Source organism: Caretta caretta, chromosome 1, assembly GCF_965140235.1.
Source record: "Caretta caretta isolate rCarCar2 chromosome 1, rCarCar1.hap1, whole genome shotgun sequence".
NCBI classification, from domain to species: domain Eukaryota; kingdom Metazoa; phylum Chordata; order Testudines; family Cheloniidae; genus Caretta; species Caretta caretta.
The window spans coordinates 75,350,204-75,370,275 of NC_134206.1; the positions used below are offsets into that span (position 1 = coordinate 75,350,204).

Consider the following 20,072-nt stretch of genomic DNA (forward strand, 5'->3'; position numbering starts at 1 on the left):
AACTGCCACCGCAATCACCAGGCAACGTCCTGCTCCACCCATTAGGTAGGCCACCCATGCTCTGGCAGCATGCACAGCTCTGCACAGAGGTGATGGATGATTTGCTTGTTTAATCTGTGGCTCTGAAGCACCTGTTCTTCTGATATGTGCTGAGAGCTCAGTGGCCTACACGTTTTATTTAGAGGGTGCAAGTGTCTCCTGCACCTTCCTCTCATCTGCCTCAACTCACAAACAGGCTCATCATTTGTGCCTGTACCTCGACCTGCTGATTTCCTGTACCTCTGATTGCTGTCTTTCCCCTCTTGTCTCCCACCTCCACTGCCTAAATCTCTATCTTTACTCTTGTTGTGCACTTGCCTCCGAACTCAAGTGTGTATGTGTGTTTGAATAGGTGTCTATGTATATCTTGCTTCAGCCACTGCCTCCTTTAAGTGGCAGAAGATGAAAATGGAAATAGAACCTCAACCTGGGTACGATACGGCAGTGGTTATCAACTAGGGGTACATGTAGGTCTTCCAGGGGATACATCAACTCATGTAGATCAGTATTTCTCAACCTGGGGCTTGGGAGCCCCAGTGGGGGTCACAGGATGGGCTGGGGAGGGGGTCATAAGTGCAGGGCCAGCATTAGGGGGTGGCAAGGAGACAAATTGCCTGGGTCCCCACACCACAAGGGGCTCCGCAAAGCTAAGTTACATGTTTCAGCCCTGGGTAGCAGGGCTCGGGCCTCAGACTCCTAAAAGGAGTCTGGAAAAGTTGAGATCCAATGCTATATGGAGTAAATACCCATTCATACATGTCCATCTATAGATGTGCATATGGTTTGTACATGTCTAAACAGCCCCTCTGAAAATGTCTGTGCATATCTTCTTTTCACACACTCACTTGCACATGCATATCTAGAGCTTCATGCATTCAACTTTCTGAAAATGAGACCCATGAAGTTCTGGCACTTCGGAGAGTCTGTCTACCACCCTGGTGAGCTAATATTAATTAACAAACAAAGATACATGTCTTTCATTTATCTAGAGGTCTTTTTTTCCCTTCTTGCCCAAAGTGCTTTACATAATCATTCTAGACTGTTGTAAGTTATGATTAAAGATGTTACACTTTGTCCTTGCCACTGAAAATACTAATGGATAAACCCTGTTGAAGAGACTGGATCATTTTTGTTCAAACTAGGCTCGGTCTCTGAAAAGTGCTAGTCATATATGATGAAACACTCATTTGACAGAGCATATCTGGGGATTTAAGTATCCTTGCACCCAGGAACAGACAGTTCTATAGAATATGTCAATCATTGACTTATATTCTTCTTCACAGCATGATTTTTACACATTATGTGCAACTGCAAAAAAAAAAGTGAAAAGAGGTTCGCAGTTGATGCTGCTGCAAAAAGTTTGTACTGCTACAAAGAGAAACTCAGAGTGTGTGCTGTATGAAAGATGAGAGATAAACTTCCATCTGTGCTGCTATACTTTAAGAAGAAAAATTCTGACACAAATAATGGCATGGTGTGTTGTACTTAAAGTAGATTTTTTTGTTTGTACTCCTGATTATAAAGGAGTACTTGCAAGGTCAATTATCATCTATGTTTTCATGAAGATATGCAGTATTTATCTTGCTAAGGATTTAACTTCTCATTTACTTCATATAGCATTGAAGCATTTGAAGAACCAGGGCCCACTTGTCTAACTTCAAATTCCGTGCATTCTCTAGCTGTGCACATCATAGGACACAGCCCTTACAGATCATGCAAAGTTCTGAAATTCAAGACACAGTAACAATTTAGGGGGCAATTCTTCCACCTCTACTCTCAGTTAATAGTACCTTCCTTTACGAATGGACCTATTGATTCCTTATGGAGTAAGGGACCGATTTTTAAGTGCAAATAGGCACCTTATATCTTTAAAAGACTGGCTGTAAGATGCTACTCAGAATGAGAAAGGGTGTTAAACTGGGCGCCCTAGTAACTGCATGTGAGCTCAGTTGCAATGGAAGTAGTCCTGAGTGCCTGCCGCATTTCTTTGGTTAACTTTGCTAATATCAAGTTGATGGTCTGTGATTGCGAGAACTCTTTTCTATATCACAATGGTGTCCTGGTCTATAACTAGGGCTCCTAGACACTACTGTAACAAAAATAATGTATAATAAACAATATTCATTCTTTGGTTGTTTACAGAACGTTGCAGCAGACAGAGAATAACTAAATCCCCTGGGCACATTGCAGATATTTGTGATAAGGATATAAGCGTTCATACTGTAAACTACAAAATCTTAAGTCTGATACCTTAGGAAATGAATGCTGAACCAGTTAAAAGAGAGCTGTATTACCATGGCAGCTATGCTAGTTCCACCATCGATATGCAAATGTATCAATTTTTAGTGCTTTGAGTGAAGATTGTCTGTCTTATTATCCCTTATTTTATTATAACTATCTACTTACACCTGTTCTAGTTTTAGTGCCTTAATACTGAGACTTTTATGTTTTCTTTGTATATTACATATATTGTGAACCGCCTCATTTAGTCTATTTTAAGATGTATTACATTTCAGTAGATTCTTAATGAAAGGGAGGATTTTTTTTTCTGAAAATAATACAACTAGACAGTTGTCTGCATTTAAAATTTAAATAGTTTTCAAGGTAAGAGTGATTTTTTTCTATTAGGAACTGTAAAAGATTACAAAAATGCAGGATTAGTACAACAATAGTTTTGCTACAAAAGATGTCAACTTATAATAATAGATCAGCATTCAGTACTTTTGTCACATGCTTGGAAAGAAACTTAGGAATTTAGCTATGTTAAACTGATTTAGCAAGGCTCTATAATTGTTCATAGCTCATCTTAAATAGTCTTGCACCATAATGCAACAATGTTAAACTTTTAATGGGAACACGTTAGACAATTATTAAGGAAAGTTGGAAAAAAAAACATTTCAGGCTGATGTGCAATCATACAATTTTTCTGGTTGATAGCAAATCAATTCCTCCCACTCAAAAATACTTAAGAATATGTGAACTAGTCTGAGGAAACAATAAGCACATTTCCACCTTTGTATTTTTTCAGGACTAATTCTCCCCCCACTATTTTTCCTTCCTGTCAACTTCTGCACTAGTGGTTTCCAGTTGTACTGGGAACCAGAACCGGAGAAAAGGGATAAAAGGGGCTATCCTTGAAGCATTTCAAGTTCAACCAAAAGCATTTTCTTACAAGATTACCAACTAAATCTTTCAGATTGCAAAGCTATGAATAATGTGAATAAGCACTGGACAAACAGCTGAACTATTTTTTGATGATGTCCCATCTTTCCTATAGTTGGAAGAACCCAGAGAACATGTCATTCCAGTGGTTAAGATCATGTTGGAAAGTCTCTGAATGTCAATTGAAGGGGTCAGGATGACAGAAGTGGGCCATCAACTCTGTAACTCATAACCTTCTGTGACAGAACCACAGTCTTTTAATTTTCAGGGCCTGGGTCAAGACCTATATTTGTAAATTTTTTTTTCCCTGAAGGGGTTTGTTAGCTTAAACTATTTTTGTTCTAGTTGAGTGAATATTGCTGGTTAGTAGAGGAATGTCTGTAGGTTGCTACCGTTACCATTCTTATTACTGTTTTAGTATGTATATTTATGGTAGCCCCCTAAGATCCTGATTAGGAGTCCAGTGTGGTAGGTGGTCCACAAACACACATGAAGAGATTGTACCTTCTCTGATTCACATTTGTTCTGGCCCACTAGTCAGTCCTTCAGAACTCTGGATCCTTAAAGTGTAGAAGCCAGTTTTTCTCAAGTTTTCCTTTAAAAACAAAATAAAACAAAAAACAGTATATATTACACTTAGAACAGGAAAAATCTCTGTTCCTCAAAAAATTCACCACTTGTAGCTGTTTTTTTTAAAAAGATAATTAAAAGTTTGAGGAGAAATGGCTCCTTTCCTTTACAAGAGATTGGTGGGCTTACCGTTTGACACCCCTTTCTTGTATATATGTAGAGAAGAGAGGACCAAGAGTAACTAGCAGTGGATTGCCCTGGCAGGAAGTGACTTTGGAAAGAGGTTTTTGAGTAGAGAGCTTCCTTCCTTGCTTAGTCTCAGGGGTAAGGGTGATAGGCAGATTAGTAAAAAGGAAGGAAAAAGTTATTTCAAGCACTCAGTTGTCTAGACTGTTTTGGTTTTGCACTGGGCAAGTTTATTGGTTTGTATATACTCTTTTTCATTAGTTTTATATGCACTCAATATAAATCATGAGATCCTGCTTGTTCCTGAGGCTTGTGTCTCCAGAGCTTATGTCTCCAGTACCATTTTCTGCAAATACTTATTTTCTTTCCTGAGTACTGCAGACTTAGTACTGCATATGCTTTTTTGAGAAAGGGCAAGTTGGAGGGAGGGGTAGAGGCAAGCGGGCTAGTAAGCAGAAATAAGTTATTTTTACATGATGACCCTCTGAAGAAAGGGCGAGTAGAAGAAGCTTTACATGCCTCAGGAATGTGGATTAGAGACCAACTCTGCAATGAACCTGTAGGAGTGGAAGAGATGATATTAACAGAGATGTATGTAAAACTTTCCAATTTAGGGACACACAAGAAAACTGCTCTGACTAGGGGAGCTTGTAATAAATTGAGGGAAAGACAAGGCACTCCGTGACCAGGATGATCAGAAAAGGACTATGATGTGGGATAGTGGTAACTTCATTTTAAATGTTGTAAGTTATTTTTCTGGCCAATAAATAGCACAGTTGCTTCAGTTTTGTCACACACAAATAAGACTACATGATTTTTTTTTATTATTTTTTTTCCATTCACTCTTAAATAAACAGAATGCCGGTTAGCCTTCCATTATCATTTAGCCATTAGTATTGGTGAACATGTGCTGATTGTCTTCCCCGGGAGACAATGGAGATGCTATTTTCATAGGAGGAAAAGCCAATGAGTGGCATCCAATAGCAGTGCCAAGGTCACATATGGACTTTGGAGAAGCTGCCGGCCCTGACCTAAGAGATGCTAACATGGCACAGGCTTTCTCCTTGCATTGAGGATTCTGCCTAAACATAGGGACTCAGGTACTCCAGTACTGTCAACACTCTGGGGATAGGAGAATGGCTATCCATTCTGTAAGCCAAATGCTGACACGTACATAGTAAACATTTTATTAGTATTAAAAAAGAAAGAAAATGTTCATGTCTATTTAATTTAGAGAGCAAGCAAATTCTCTCACACAATGACATCATAAATGTATGACTGGGGCTAAAGCGAGTCTTGAACTATAATAAGTCTCATTATAATGGAAATGCTGCAAATATTTTTTTCCAGGTTTTAAAGGTCTCTGATGCACATCATCTCCTCCTCTTCCTCCTCCTCATTTGTAGAGAGAATCTTTAGAAAAGATAATACAGCCCTAAAAGTGCAAACTGACTTTTAAAAATGCAAAAGATAAATACTGAATTGCTGATTCAACACATACAGGCAGACATCAAGAGAGGGCCCAGTCTTCCTGTATCCTTCCTGGGAGGAATGCTTTATTAAAAATGAACATACCTTCATTCTTTATCAAATTCTGTTTCCTTATAGATTGAAATCAATATTTTTTACTAAACGTAGAATAATATAAGTGGTTTATATGGCAGAATAAAAAACAGACATCTCTTAACATGCTGCACTTAGATACAAATCAAAAAGGAATTACTTTTCTCAACATAAAAATTATTTTTAGTCGGCCCACTTGGAGTATTTAACAACACTGCAAAGATCAGAATTTTAGTCTTTTTTTTTCCTTCTGGGTTTGTACAGCACCTCACACAATGTGGTTTTCATACATGACTAAGACTCCTACATCATATGGTAATACAAATAATAGTTAAAAAGGCCCTACCTTATTCAGAGCACAGTTTAAATGGCACACAGTAAATGAAGCAGGGGTCCATAGTTAAAATGCTAAGGAAAAATAATGTAATGTGTACAACATTACTACATTATTTTTATCCTTAGCAGTCAGACTATGGATATATATTTATAGATAACTGAATAAGGTATATTTAAAAAATAAGTGTAACTGAATGTCCATAGAAAAGCTAATTTATTTATTGTTGGTTGATAGTGATTCATCTTCAATGCCATTTTTCTCTTCTATTCTAATAAGTTTCAGGAAAATAAATGTTGCATATCTTCTCGATTCACTATGCATTGTCTAACATGTGCAATGAATGAGGCAAGGGATCTGCCAAAATAAAAGGATGTGATCATGAAATTGAAGTGTGTATCATCATGCATAGGTATAAAGAGTAGAAAGCATAGGTTGTACAAGCATCCTTTACTTTTTGGCACTTCTTGACTTTTGGGTGCTTAACTATGTAATCTTATTGTTTTCCTAATCTATTTTTATAGACTAGAAATATTTACACAACAATTTGTAATGGATTCAAACAAGCTAATGATAAGTACAAAACAAGGACATTATGAAATGTGGATTTTTAACTTACAGTAATAACCACCATTTAGAAACTGTTATAGTAAGGTATATAGAGTCAAGAGCTAGTGTCATAAATATAAAGGGAAAGGTAAACACCTTTAAATCCCTCCTGGCCAGAGGAAAAACCCTTTCACCTGTAAAGGGTTAAGAAGCTAAGATAACCTTGCTGGCACCTGACCAAAATGACCACTGAGGAGACAAGATACTTTCAAAGCTGGAGGAGGGGGGAAACAAAGGGTTCTCTCTGTCTGTGTGATGCTTTTGCCAGGACCAGAGCAGGAATGCAGGTCAGAACTCCTGTAAAGAGTTAGTAAGCAATCTAGTTAGATATGCGTTAGATTCTGTTTTGTTTAAATGGCTGATAAAATAAGTTGTGCTGAATGGAATGTATATTCCTGTTTTGGTATCTTTTTGTAACTTAAGGTTTTGCCTCGAGGGATTCTCTGTGTTTTGAATCTGATTACCCTGTAAGGTATTTACCATCCTGATTTTACAAAGGTGATTCTTTTGCTTTTTCTTTAATTAAAATCCTTCTTTTAAGAACCTGATTGCTTTTTCATTGTTCTTAAGATATAAGGGTTTGGGTCTGTGTTCAACTATGCAAATTGGTGAGGATTTTTATCAAGCCTTCCCCAGGAAATGGGGTGTAGTGCTTGGGGGGGGGGTATTTTGGGGGGGAGATTTTTCCAAGTGGGCACTTCCCCTGTTCTTTGTGTAACACTTTGGTGGTGGCAGCGTTTAACCTAAGCTGGTAAGAATAAGCTTAGGGGGTCTTTCATGCAGGTCCCCACATCTGTATCTGAGAGTTCAGAGTGGGGAAGGCACCTTGACAGCTATATATTTAGTCACTGAACAGTTAATGGATAACTGACCAGAGAAACTGTAATAGGAAGGAGACAATCTGTTATACACATTGTTCATGTCCTCAAAAAATGAATTCCCCTCTTCATGCAAGGTATAATCCACAAATATATAATGGTAGTACTGAGAAGATCACCTGTGTTAATCACCAGCAAGACGTAGAGAGAAGGTAGGACCATCCAAGGGCATTGAGGGGACTGCATGCTTCTTTCTGTTTGGCTGGAGACCTCCACTCTGTGAGTGCTAGGAGGTGGGATGTGGTAGTGGCATCGCAGCTGTGAGGGCTAGTTGGGTTGGGGGACAGAAGGCAAGATGGCTCCCTGCTAACTCCAGGATGCCCTAGACAGACCCAACACCAACACCCTGCCTGACTAACAAGGCTTCCTTTCTCCCTTGGAGCCCCTGAACTCCTGCCTCCTACCAGCTCCCAAAGCTAAACTCTGCCCCGAAGACCTAGCAGGAGCCCCTGCCTTGTAGCCAGATCCAAGGTCACAGAGACACCCAGCCCCAACCCTTGCTCTCTAGAGAGAACCCAGCTACATCTCTATCATCTACACTTTCTAGCCACTACTTCCCCAGCTACAGATGCTAGCCTCCCTCCCAGACAGCATCTGCCCATCTACTCCAGCACTCAAAGGCATCCCTGAACTCACTCAGCCCCAGCAAAAACCAGCACTATCTGACATCCCAGGATGCACTCCAAATAGCACTCCCCCTTTCTCAGCATGTACCTACTGCAGACTCCACCCAGGAAACTCAGATACCAGCCAGAACTCCCTCCAAACACACACCTACCCCAACATCCCTAGACACTCTGTTACCTCCCTATCTGCCCCTAATCTCATAACTTCTAATTTTTGTGCAGGCCATTGTCCTACTATAAAATGAAGTACATGGTCATGTATAAATTACTTGAAAATGTTCAGATTACAGCATAGGATTCTAAAGGCCAGTTTGTGAAGTGCTTATTGCCCTGATGTGTAGTTACACAAGTAGTCCTATTGGCTTCAGTGGGATTACTCCTAGGACTAACTGCTCACCACTGCGAGTGTGAAGTTCACATTCTGGCCCTAAGTTTGAAAATATTGTCAGTCATCTTTAAGAATAAAAACTTAAGATTTCCATAATCTCACTTTTGTGTCAAATCTGAATTTTACTAAGAAAATCAGGAACTAGCTGGACTTGAAAAAGGTCCAAGTCCCACGTTCTGTTTATTATTTATTTATTTATTCTCAGACTCGCCTCCCTCTCCTCCACCCCACTGTTAATACTAAAAAAGGTTTAGATAAACTGACATCACATTTGTTACAGTAAATTCCTCACATCCCTGCAAACACACAATAAAAGAAGAAACGTGGAAAAAAAACAATAAAAACTTCAGTCTTTTTTGTTGTTTTTATTCCCTGTACGAGAGAAGAATGACCATGGAACTAACTTCTTTCAGAGCTCATAAGAACTGCCATACATACCAATGGTCCCATCTACCAGTAGTCTATGGCCAATGCCTGGTGCTTCAGAGGGAATGAATAGAACAGGGCAGTCATCAAGTGATCCATCCCATTTTGTTCACTCTCCGCTTCTGGCAGTCAGAAGCAAGGAACACTATGGATATAGGGTTGCTTCCCTGACCATCTTGGCTAATAGCCATTGATGGACCTATCCTCTATGAACTTATCTAATTCTTCTTTGAACCCAGTTGTAGTTTGGCCTCGACAACATCCCCTGGTAGTGAGTTACACGGATTGACTGTGTATTGTGAGACAAAGTACTTCCTTTGGTTTGTTTTAAACCTGCTGCCTATTAATTTCATTAGGTGACCCCTGGCTCTTGTCTTACACGAAAGAGTAGATAACTTTTTTTTTATTCACTTTCACTTTTATAGACCACAAACATATCCCTCCTTAGTCGACTCTTTTCCAAGCTGAAAAGTCCCAATCTTTTAAATCTCTCTTCACATGGAAGCTGTTCCATACCCTTAATCATTTTGTTTCCCTTCTTTGTAACTTTTCCAATTCTAATATATCTTTTTTGAGTTTGGGCACCCAGAACTGCATCCAGTGTTCAAGGTGTGGCCGTACCATGGATTTATATAGTGGTATTATGGCATTCACTGTTTTATTATCTATCCTTTCCTAATGGTTCCTAACATTCTGCTTAGCTTTTTGACTGCCACTGCACATTTTTCAGATGTTTTCAGAGAACTATCCACACTGACTTCAAGATGTCTTTCTTGAGTGGTAACAGCTACTTTGGACCCCATCATTTTGTATGTATGGTTGGGATTAATTTTCCAGGGGTGCTTTACTTTGCATTTATCAATGTTGAATTGCATCTGCCATTTTATTGCCTTGTTGCCCAGTCACTCAGTTTTGTAAGATTCCTTTGTAACTCTTCACAGTCAGCTTTGGACTTAGCTACTTTGAGTAATTTTGTATTTTCTTCAAACTTGTTGCCACCTCACTGTTTACTCCATTTTTCATTTATGAATATGTTGAATAGCATTGGTCCCAATATAGACCCTTGGGGGACACAGTTATTTTATCTTTCTCAATTCTGAAAACTGACCATTTATTTTTACCCTTTGTTTCCTGACTTTTTACCAGTTACTGAAACATGAGAGGACCTTTCTTCTTATCTCATGACTGCTTACTTTGCTCAAGAGCCTTTGATGAGAGACCTTGTCAAAGGCTTTCTGAAACTCCAAGTACACTATATCCACTAGATTGGCTTTGTCCATATGTTTGTTGACCCCTTCAGAGAATTTTAACAGATTGGTGTGGCATGATTTCCCTTTACAAAAGCCACATTGACTCTTTCCCCCAACAAATCATGTTCATCTCTGTGTCTGATAATTCTGTCCTTTACTATAGTTTCAACCAATTTGCCGGACATAAAATTTAGGCTTACTGGACTATAATTGCCAGGATTGCCTCTGGAGCCTTTTCCAAATATTTGTGTCACATTAGTTATTCTCCAGTCTTATGGCAAAGCATCTGATTGAAATGATAGTTAGTAGTTCTGCAATTTCATATTTGAGTTCCTTCTGAACTCTTGAGCAAATACCATCTGGTCCTGGTGACTTATTTACTGTTTAATTTATCAACTCTACTGACACTTCAATCTGGGACAGTTCCTCGGATTTATCACCTAAAAAGAAAGGCTCAGGTGTGGGAATCTTTCTCACATCCTCTGAAGTGAAGACTCATACAAAGAATTCATTTAGCTTCTCCACAATGACCTTATCTTTCTTGAGTGCTCCTTTAGCATCTTGATCATCCAGTGACCCCACTAATTGTTTAAGATATTTTAGGCTGTTAGTTCTTGAATCTTTTGCTAGTTGCTCTTCATATTCTTTTGAGGCCTGCCTAATTATACTTTTGCACTTGACTTGCCAGAGTTTATGGTCCTTTTTATAATCCTCAGTAGGATTTAGCTTCCAATCTTTCAAAGATGCCTATTTGCCTCTAACTGCTCCTTTTACTTTGTTTAGACATGGTGGCACATTTTTGGTATTCTTACTATTTTTTTTTTAAAAAAGAATTAGGATATATATAATCTGAGTCTTTCTTATGGTGTTTTTTTTTTTTAAAAGTTTCCATGCAGCCTGCAGCAATTTCACTTTTGAGAGTATACCTTTTAATTTCCATTTAACTACCTTCCTCATTTTTTGTGAAGTTCCCCTTTCTGAAGTTAAATGGTACTGTGGTGGGCTTCTATGGTATTCTCCCTCCCCTCCCAGATAATAAATATAATTATATCACTGTCGCTGTTATCAAGCAGTTCAGCTATATTCAGCTCTTGGATCAGATTTTGAGCTCCACTTAAGACTAAATCAAGAATTGCCTCTCCCCTTGTTGGTTCCACAAGGAGTAGCTGCTCCAAGAAGCTGTCATTTATGGTGTCTAGAAATTTTATCTCTGAATCTTACCCCGAGGTGACATGTACCCAGTCAATATGGCGACAGCAGAAACCCCCCATTATTATTGTGTTTTCTATTCTTATAGCCTCTCTAATTTCCCAAACCATTTCACCATCCCAGTCAGGTGGTCAGTAGTATATTCCTACTGCTATCTTCTTCTTATGCAAGATTATATGGTACAGTTTGATTAATTTAAGATTTTGACTGTATTTGACTCTATGTTTTCTTTCACATATAGTGCCTCTCCTGCACCAGCATGACCTACTCTGTCATTCCTATGTATTTTTAACACTCCTGGTAATGTTATGCTCCATTGATTATCATTGTTCCCTCAAGCTTCTGTGATGCCTATTATGTCAATATCCTCATTGAATATCAGACACTCAACTTCCCCCATCTTAGTGTTTAGATTTCCAGCATTTTTATACAAGCACTTATAAAATTTGTCACTATTTAGCTGTATACCATTATCTGATGCTTTTTTTTTTCATTTAACTTTGTTTCTCTTCAGTTCCTAACTATATTTTATCAACTTCTATCCTATCCTCTTTACTAGATATAGAAAATGCATAGTAATAGATTCTCCCCTAAGGGATGGCTCTGTTCAAACTGTATGCTCCTCTGCACCCTGTCCGCTTTTCTCTAAGCCTTCATTTAAAAACTCATCTTAAACTTTTTTTAAATTTACATGCCAGCATCTGGTTTCATTTTGTTCTAGGTGGAGCCCATCCGTCCTCTAGAATCTCCTCCTTTCCCAAAAAGTTCCCCAGACCCTAATAAACCTTAACCCCTTCTCTCTGCATCATCATCTCATCCACACATTGAGATCCTGCAGTTCTGCATGTCTAAGTGATCCTGTATGTGGAACTGGAAGTGTTTCAAAAAATGCTACCATGAAACATTTTTTGAGTTAGTTTTCCATCAATAATTTGTTTACATGTGGATATACACCCTTCTCATATGGGAGCAAACAAAAAAGCACTTGCTTAACTTTAGACATATGAGTAGTCTCATTGACACTGACAGAACTACTCATGTTTCTGACATAAGGGGTGTCATTTCAGAAAAATTCCAGGGTGGGCATCTGGGGAAGGATGTGTCAGACTAGAGAATCTGATATGTTGTTATATACTGAAAAGTCTTTGGGAGGCAGAAAATGGAAGTCATAATGGAGCATATAGACCTATGAAAAGCCTTGGGGGTGGAGCAGGGGGAGAGGCAACTGCCCAGTAGCAAATGATAATCCTGCTTTAAGTGAAACACATGCTTAAATACTCTCCTGGATCAGAGCCAAGTAAGTCAATTGTGATACAAACTGGTGTGACAGAAAGGAATAAGGATCTCTCCACCTTACTTCAAAGGCACCTAAGTGTTATAAGGATCCTCTAATAAGGGCATACTAACTCTCTAAATTCAAATTCCCAGCCATTTGCTGAAGCTAAATGAATAATAGCAGACTAACAATTAAAAATGAAGGTTTCCTTTTGCCCCAGACTGACAGTCCTAATTAACTGTATTTTTCTGTGTGTGAATTTCTTTTTTCAAAGTTTTTTACCCAATTATTTCATTACCAAGGAAATAACTTGCACATGACTTGTTGCACAGATCAGCAGTACCAGCAACAAGCACAACAGACCTTCATTCTTGATTATATCTTCATGATAAAGGTCCAGATTCAGCAACAGACTTAAGTTTGTGCCTAACTTTAAGCAATCCTGTCAAACTTAATGTGAATACTTGGGTACTTAAAATTATCCATGTGCTGAAGTACCTTGCTGAATTGGTGCCATTTTTTTTTCACATGTGTGGGAGAGATTCTTCAAGCTTTTTCAGTGACTGGGTCCATGTTGGTTGTATCATAACGGATAACACTCCAAGAAACTCAGGACCACTTCTGATTCAGTAGCAAATGAAAGTGTCCTTTGAATTTCAACCCAAAGCTTTGCAGGAAAGAACACAGAATCATAGAATATCAGGGTTGGAAGGTACCTCAGGAGTATCTAGTGTCATGTTCTATCTCAGTTTTTTTCCACCTTTATGAAATTTCATCTGACTTGGTCACCCTCAGGTAGATAATCTGTCAACAGGAATAATTTAGCTGAATAATATTTGGTCAGTGTGTATTAAGGCCAGACTCACTAGGGTTCTACCCTGCAAGGTGCTGAAAGTACTAAGTTCGTTTTGATAACAGTTGGAGAAGAGGGTGCTCAGCACTGAGAAGAAGGGCCTCATTACTTTACAGGAACATCAAAGTCAATGGGAGTCAAGGACACCCAACACCTTGCAAGGTCAATTCCTATGCTAGTAATAAAATGGAGATGTTAAGCAACAAGCCACATGGTGTGGAACACTGTGATGGTAATCAGTTCTCCGTTTCAATAACTTATGCATATCCTCTGAGGTGCTGAGTGCCCGCACCTCCAATTAATTTCAGTGAGAGTTGAGAAGATTCAGCAAACTCCAAGGCTGGGTCTTGGTTGTTTGGAATTCAGTGGAAAGTATTTTAGTACCTTTTTAAATATCATCTTCAGCTTTATTCCCCTCTGGGAGTCCAAGAAGATGCATATTAAGTCCAGGAAAACTTGTCATGATAAATTAGAGAAGCTTGACAAAGTCCATCACTGTGACCTTTTTTGTAAAGCAGGATTCCAATTTAGTAAATGTTATCCTCACTTTTCTCTATTACTCTAGTATGACCAGATATTTTACTTCAATTCTACTTTAAGGCAGTCCAGCTGGATAGTAATTTTACTCCTCTGACTTTTTAAAATATTTTCTTTAATTGCTTTCAAGGGATAGAGTTGTTGTGACTATTTTCTCCCCAACTTTTTGTTTGTTCAGTTTCAGAATTTTCTGCCATGCTTGGCTGGAGCATAAATGACTGTAACTCTACCTGACTCTGCTTTTTGTTCACTGTGGACCAGGCAGTTAGCCAGTTTCCATTCTCCTTTAGGAGGCCCTGTTTCTCTGTTCTTTACTGCAGAAATTTATTTGGTACAGATAGAAAATGGAATGGAGATCACGACTGCCTTCCCTCTATTTTACAGCTGTCTATTCCAATACTGACTAAAGAGTTGGAGAAAGGTGGGGAAAATGTCAGGGTTTTCTTATCTATGATGCTACTTGCCCTGAAGCTCATGGCAGAGAGATGGAATTTTTATTGCTGCCTTCATAATAGTGAAATTTCATTTGTTGCCAAATTCACAAATTCTGGAATAAATGGATTGGACAAATCGGAAGATTATTAGCAATATGGGTAATTATTTCTATGGTGGCATGTGCTGGTGTCACCTTAAAAATGAATTTTAAAAAAAGACAAGTCAGTATCTCAAGGAGTTTCTATGTAACCCAAGGGCCTCATCCTGTTCTTATTGGAGATGATGGCAACTCCCCTCCCCCACCAACGACTTCAGTGGAATCAGAATCCAGCCCTACATGAGGAGCGCATAGGATTGTAAACACAGAGATAAAGGCAATAAAGACAAGGGTTACAGAAAGCTCTCCGGATGCTTCTTTATATAAATGTGTAGTTGGTTTCTTTATAAAATGAACAATATTTTGTACTTGGTGTTGTTAATGTTATTTACATTTAATGACCAAGAGAGCAAAGTCGGGCATGGCCAGGGAAATGGAGTTGAGCACATGAGGCTAATTAAAAGGAGGGAATCTTGAGGGGTTTGAGGGAGGAAAGGGAGGTGGACTGACATATAGGATCTGGTTTTGTGGTGTGGGGGTTGACATGGGAAAAGACACCAAGGCCCAGTCTTTCAAAGTATTTAGGTGCCTAACTTCCACTAAATTTAATGGGATTTAGGTACCTGAATACCTTTGAGGATGTGGATCCAAGTCACTTGTGGGGGAATAGACTAAGAAAGAATTAAGACATGTCAAGATGGGAGTGTAAGGCACAGGAGGAGATGGGAGATGAGAGGCAAGGGTTCAGTCCCTGGATGTGATGCAGCAAAGTTCAGTGCAGCTAGGAAGGAAGCAAAGGTGAATCTAATCCACCTTCCACAATCTTAGTGTTGGCTGGGAGGGCAAATTGGTGCCAAGCACAGGTAAGAGATGTCTAAGGGCTGCTGTACTCTGCACTGGCTTGTAATGGCATGTGATGAACCCTTCCCATCCCTATACATGCAAGTACTCTTGTATTCACAGTACATCACAAAAAGATTCCTCAGCCATTTTGGGGGCGCTTTAATATTAATGTGTACTGCTCCCCAGTGGCACAAAGTAGTCCTAACACAGGACAAAATATTTGCCCAAGATGTAGCAATCAAAGAATCTATTGAAGGCAAGGATGAAGTCTGTGAATCTGATGCAGAAGAATATTTTAGGCCAACGCATGAATTCAGAGAGAGGTGGAGACAACACAGTTGGTGAGGAAGAAGATCTTAGCTGCATGTTAGATGGGCTTGAAGGTTGTCTCGTGCGAGACTGTAAGGCCAAACAGCAGGAAGTTGCTATAGTTTGGGTTAGAGATAAGTAGGGAATGAACAATGGTTTCTAACAATTTTAAAGAGCATTCAAGCACTGTAAACTTAGTTTCCTTCAGCTTTATTCCTAGGTTAAAATGTCTTAATGCAGCTCCAGTTGATCTTATGGAAGATACTCAAAGATGAGGATTTAGTTTTTTAAAGAGACTGATTCCACTGCAGTTATACTGAGAACAGTTTTGCTTATGTAACGTGATGAACATCCATCTGAAAGAGTAAGTGACATTTCTTGCAAGGTAGATTTGGAGATACATTACAAAAAATCTACACCTTTTAAAAATGCTTTGTACTCATAGAGCAACTAGTGAATGGAGCTTTTCAGAAGCATTATAATAGAAATTAAAATAAAAAAGCTACTGTATGTTTTATCCTGGAAGAACAACAATAAAACATACCAAAATATGAGATGGAAAAGACCTAGTCATCCATTTCATCTCTAATTTCAATGATTGCAGACTATTAGCTGGCTTTGTTCTTTCAGAATGCAGGAGGACTGACTGAAAGGAAATATTTTGTGTCAACATAGATAAGATGAACAATTGTAAATGAAAAGGTCCTTCCTTATAAGCTTTAGTCATCCACATTCCATTTTGCAAGAAAAAGAATCTAATGCTGATGTAAAAGCCATTTTGCATTCTTTTCTCCAGGAAGTATTAATGAGTGTTAATCTATAGTGACCTACATTGAAAATGTAAAGGTGTTTTTTGGGTTTTTTTTTACCATTTTTCATGCTAACGCAGTTTGTTTACTCCTGGTTTAATGCTGAGAAATTAGCTGTAAAACATTTCTGAATGTGACACATTTATGGAAATCATTCTTATACATATGTAATGGAGGATTCTGTGGTTCATCTTTGCTTATAATGTGTGAATCTGGTTGACATTTGTCAACTAGCCTGATATGGGAACTAATACGGATTAAATCTGCCATGTAAAGTCATAAAATTAGAAGCTTATAGAGATAAGGGACAATGTTAATTCACTGAATGCAAAGCATAATTGTTTTATTTTGATTGTTATCAAATATTTGGTTTAATCAAACTTGTACCTATTGTGGCCCTGGAAAAAAGATAAAAGGTCAGTGTAACTAACAAACCACCATAACCTTCCTGGCAAAGTAAGCAAACTTCTAGTAAAACAATTTAACACTATTTACATTAGAGGTGCCAAAGGTGGCATCGCCTGCAAGAGATTGGTTTGATCCCAAAGTGCTGGCTACCCATTGTCTTTTCCTAATGAAAATATCTATGTTCATCTCATATTGTACTTGGCTTCCTTTCCTGTGAACAAAGTATTCATTGATATTCATTATCCAGCATATACTAATAATGTTGCTTGACCATGAATATTCATAAACATAGCTTATGTGAAACTATAAATATGCATTATTCAACCATGCACGCATCAGTGTTGAGATGCTGCAGATACTAAAGTATCAAGGAACACAAAACAAGCTCATATTCTTAAACATTACTCAGACTTAGTGAAATGTTTTTTGAAGTTGGATACGAGCTATATGAAATGTTAGCGAAGGCCTGACCTAGAAAGAAAATGTAGTCGTCTTTAAGTTTTTTGCTGATGTGTCAGTTGTGTTGCCTAGTAATGGTACTCTTGAAGTCAATGGAAGTTTATCTTTGGACTTCAGTGGGAAAGGGGGTCATATTTCCAGTTCATACTCAGGTGAAACTCCCATTTACTTAAAGATTTAGAATGAAATCCTGATACCAAAGAAATTAATGACAAAACTTCCAGTAATTTCAAGAGAGCCAGGATTATATCTTTAGATCTCAGAGCCAGATTCTGATCTCTATTTATGTATGTTTAATTTGGGAGGAACTGCAAATGGAATGCAGCTTTGTGCTGGTTTAAGTGAGATCAGAATCTGTTCAACAGGTCCAGGATTCAAGAAAGTATCCTGATTCAAGAAAGTTATTTAAGCATCTACTTAAATCCTGCTGAAGGCAAGAACAAGTTTAAGTGCTATCCTGAATAGAGACAAAATTTAAGCACATGCTTAAATGCGATTTTGAACTGGGGCATACTGTCTGATTCTTGCATTATACTGTGTTAAACTGCATGCCAACCTGACCCTCTGGCTTGACACCAAAAACTTCTAAAAGGAAACAATACTGAAGTGTCTGTTGTCTTTGAAGAAAGATAACACTGCCAGATCAGAATAAACAATCTGACATTTGTTTTTTTCAATTTTACTGTATAATAATACTACGTAATAGCATTTGTGATCTGTATCTTTCTGGAACGAACTATAAAGTGTCACCTTCTCCTAATGGCTTTATCCAATCATTTCTGTTTCTGCCTGTTCTTTGCGGCAGCATGGGTAGTTCTGAAATAATCAGAATATGTTACTTGTTTTATAGATTCATAGATATTTAGGCCAGAAGGGACCATTATGATCATCTAGTCTGACCTCCTGCACAATGCAGGCCACAGAATTTCACCCACCACTCCTAAAAAAGACCTCACACCTATATCTGTGCTTTGAAGTCCTCAAATTGTAGTTTGAAGACCTCAAGGAGCAGAGAATCCTCCAGCAAGTGACCCGTGCCCCATGCTACAGAGGAAGGCGAAAAACCTCCAGGGCCTTCCAATCTGCCCTGGAGGAAAATTCCTTCCCGACCCCAAATATGGCGATCAGCTAAACCCTGAGCATATGGGCAAGATTCATCAGCCAGATACTACAGAAAATTCTTTCCTGGGTAACTTGGATCTTACCCCATCTAAAAACCCATCACAGGCCATTGGGCCTATTTACCATGAATATTTAATTACCAAAACCATGTTATCCCATCATACCATCTCCTCCATAAACTTATCGAGTTTAATCTTAAAGCAAGATAGATCTTAGTAGTGATTACAGTGATTTAGTAATGAAAGCATCAAATAGATATTTAGAAATTTCACCCAATATTACATGTATGGTAAACTTGTTTATAGATATTAACTTGCATAAAGATTTATTTTTTAAAACAAAACTTATTTGAAAAGATTTCCAACAGAGTGCTTGCGGTAAAAGAATAATATTTCAATAATCTAGCTTTTGATCTACAAGTTTACATTATCTGTGGTTAATTTAAGACTAATTCAAGTAATTTAATTTATTCTCATTATCTCTGTTACTTTCATGCTACTATTAGCATTTTCATTGTAACATAGTGTTTAACATTATTAGGATTTGAATGTCCTTCATGATTTTTCCTATAATATAACTTCTATCCTAAATATGAATCATTTTGCAATAGCAACTAGAATAAAAACCCTTAAGGTCTATTTCATTAAATACCCATTCATGCTCATGCATAATTAAAATTACTCACTTTCTTTTTGCATTTCATGTCTGATACTTGCATACTCATCCCTTCAGTGCTCAAGTTACCTGAATGGTTCCCTTCGTAAAAACCCTATTTTAATATAACCATATTAAAAAAAACAACACCCCCCTCTTAGGAAAAGATGTGTGAGGGGATTTAAAAGGTGCTGAGAAAATGGCACAGATCAGGCATTAGCTCACTCTTCCCATGTTCACTGAAAAATAATCATGCTTGTTACCATCCCTTACAAAATCCACTCTTTCCATTTCCTGAGGCAACATTTATACCATAAGAGCACAAACTACCCCAAATGGAAAACTATCAGCTATTTATGTTAATATGCATTGCATTTAATGTGAAGTCCAAGGGACTAATCTTGCAAGGTGTGAAGTGCCTCCAAAGAAGTGTTGTGTGCCATCAGCTCCCAATGACTGCTGTGAGAGTTGCTGCTAATTGGGATGGGGGGGGGGAATTAACTAATTCTGTATTTCGGGGGGGGGGTTATAATTTGATCCATCCTTTCAGATAACCTTTATTGCGTGTTATGAAGATCTAAGTTACCAGATCCTCAGCTGGTGTTCAAGCTGAAATAGTTCTTTTGTTTTCAAGTGAATTGAGCAACATCAGCTTACACGAGCTGTGTCCCTTAAAAATCTCACCTGTAGTTTTCATTATCTGAAGGAACGAAATAATTTCATCTCTCCTTTTTACTTTTAAACCAGTCCTCTTCAGTTCTTGTATCTTTTTATTTAAATATTTTATTTCACCTGTTTTTGTTTCTCTTTGCATTACTGATGGAGGGGATTCTGTCAATTATTCACATTCAAATTATAGTATACATTGGATCTTGATTGTTTTCCTTTGCTTTGTGTTGTACAATTCCTAACCATTCCCATTTGACTTCAGTTTTCATTTCAGATACATTATCAGGCCTGCTGACAGGAATTCCGGGCCCCAGGGCCAGAGCCAGAGCCAGGGCCATCCTGTGGAGGAGAGGGTGGAAGC

General features: G+C 38.3%; 1 long non-coding RNA gene across 1 annotated transcript in view; it reads right to left on the bottom strand.

Moving 5' to 3' along the window:
• Positions 1-20,072, bottom strand: part of LOC142069617 (uncharacterized) — a 99,673-nt gene that overhangs the window by 1,506 nt on the left and 78,095 nt on the right. Inside the window, exon 6 of the long non-coding RNA XR_012665544.1 lies at positions 3,706-3,796. This is a non-coding gene — a long non-coding RNA (uncharacterized LOC142069617). The remainder of the gene's footprint in view (positions 1-3,705; positions 3,797-20,072) is intronic.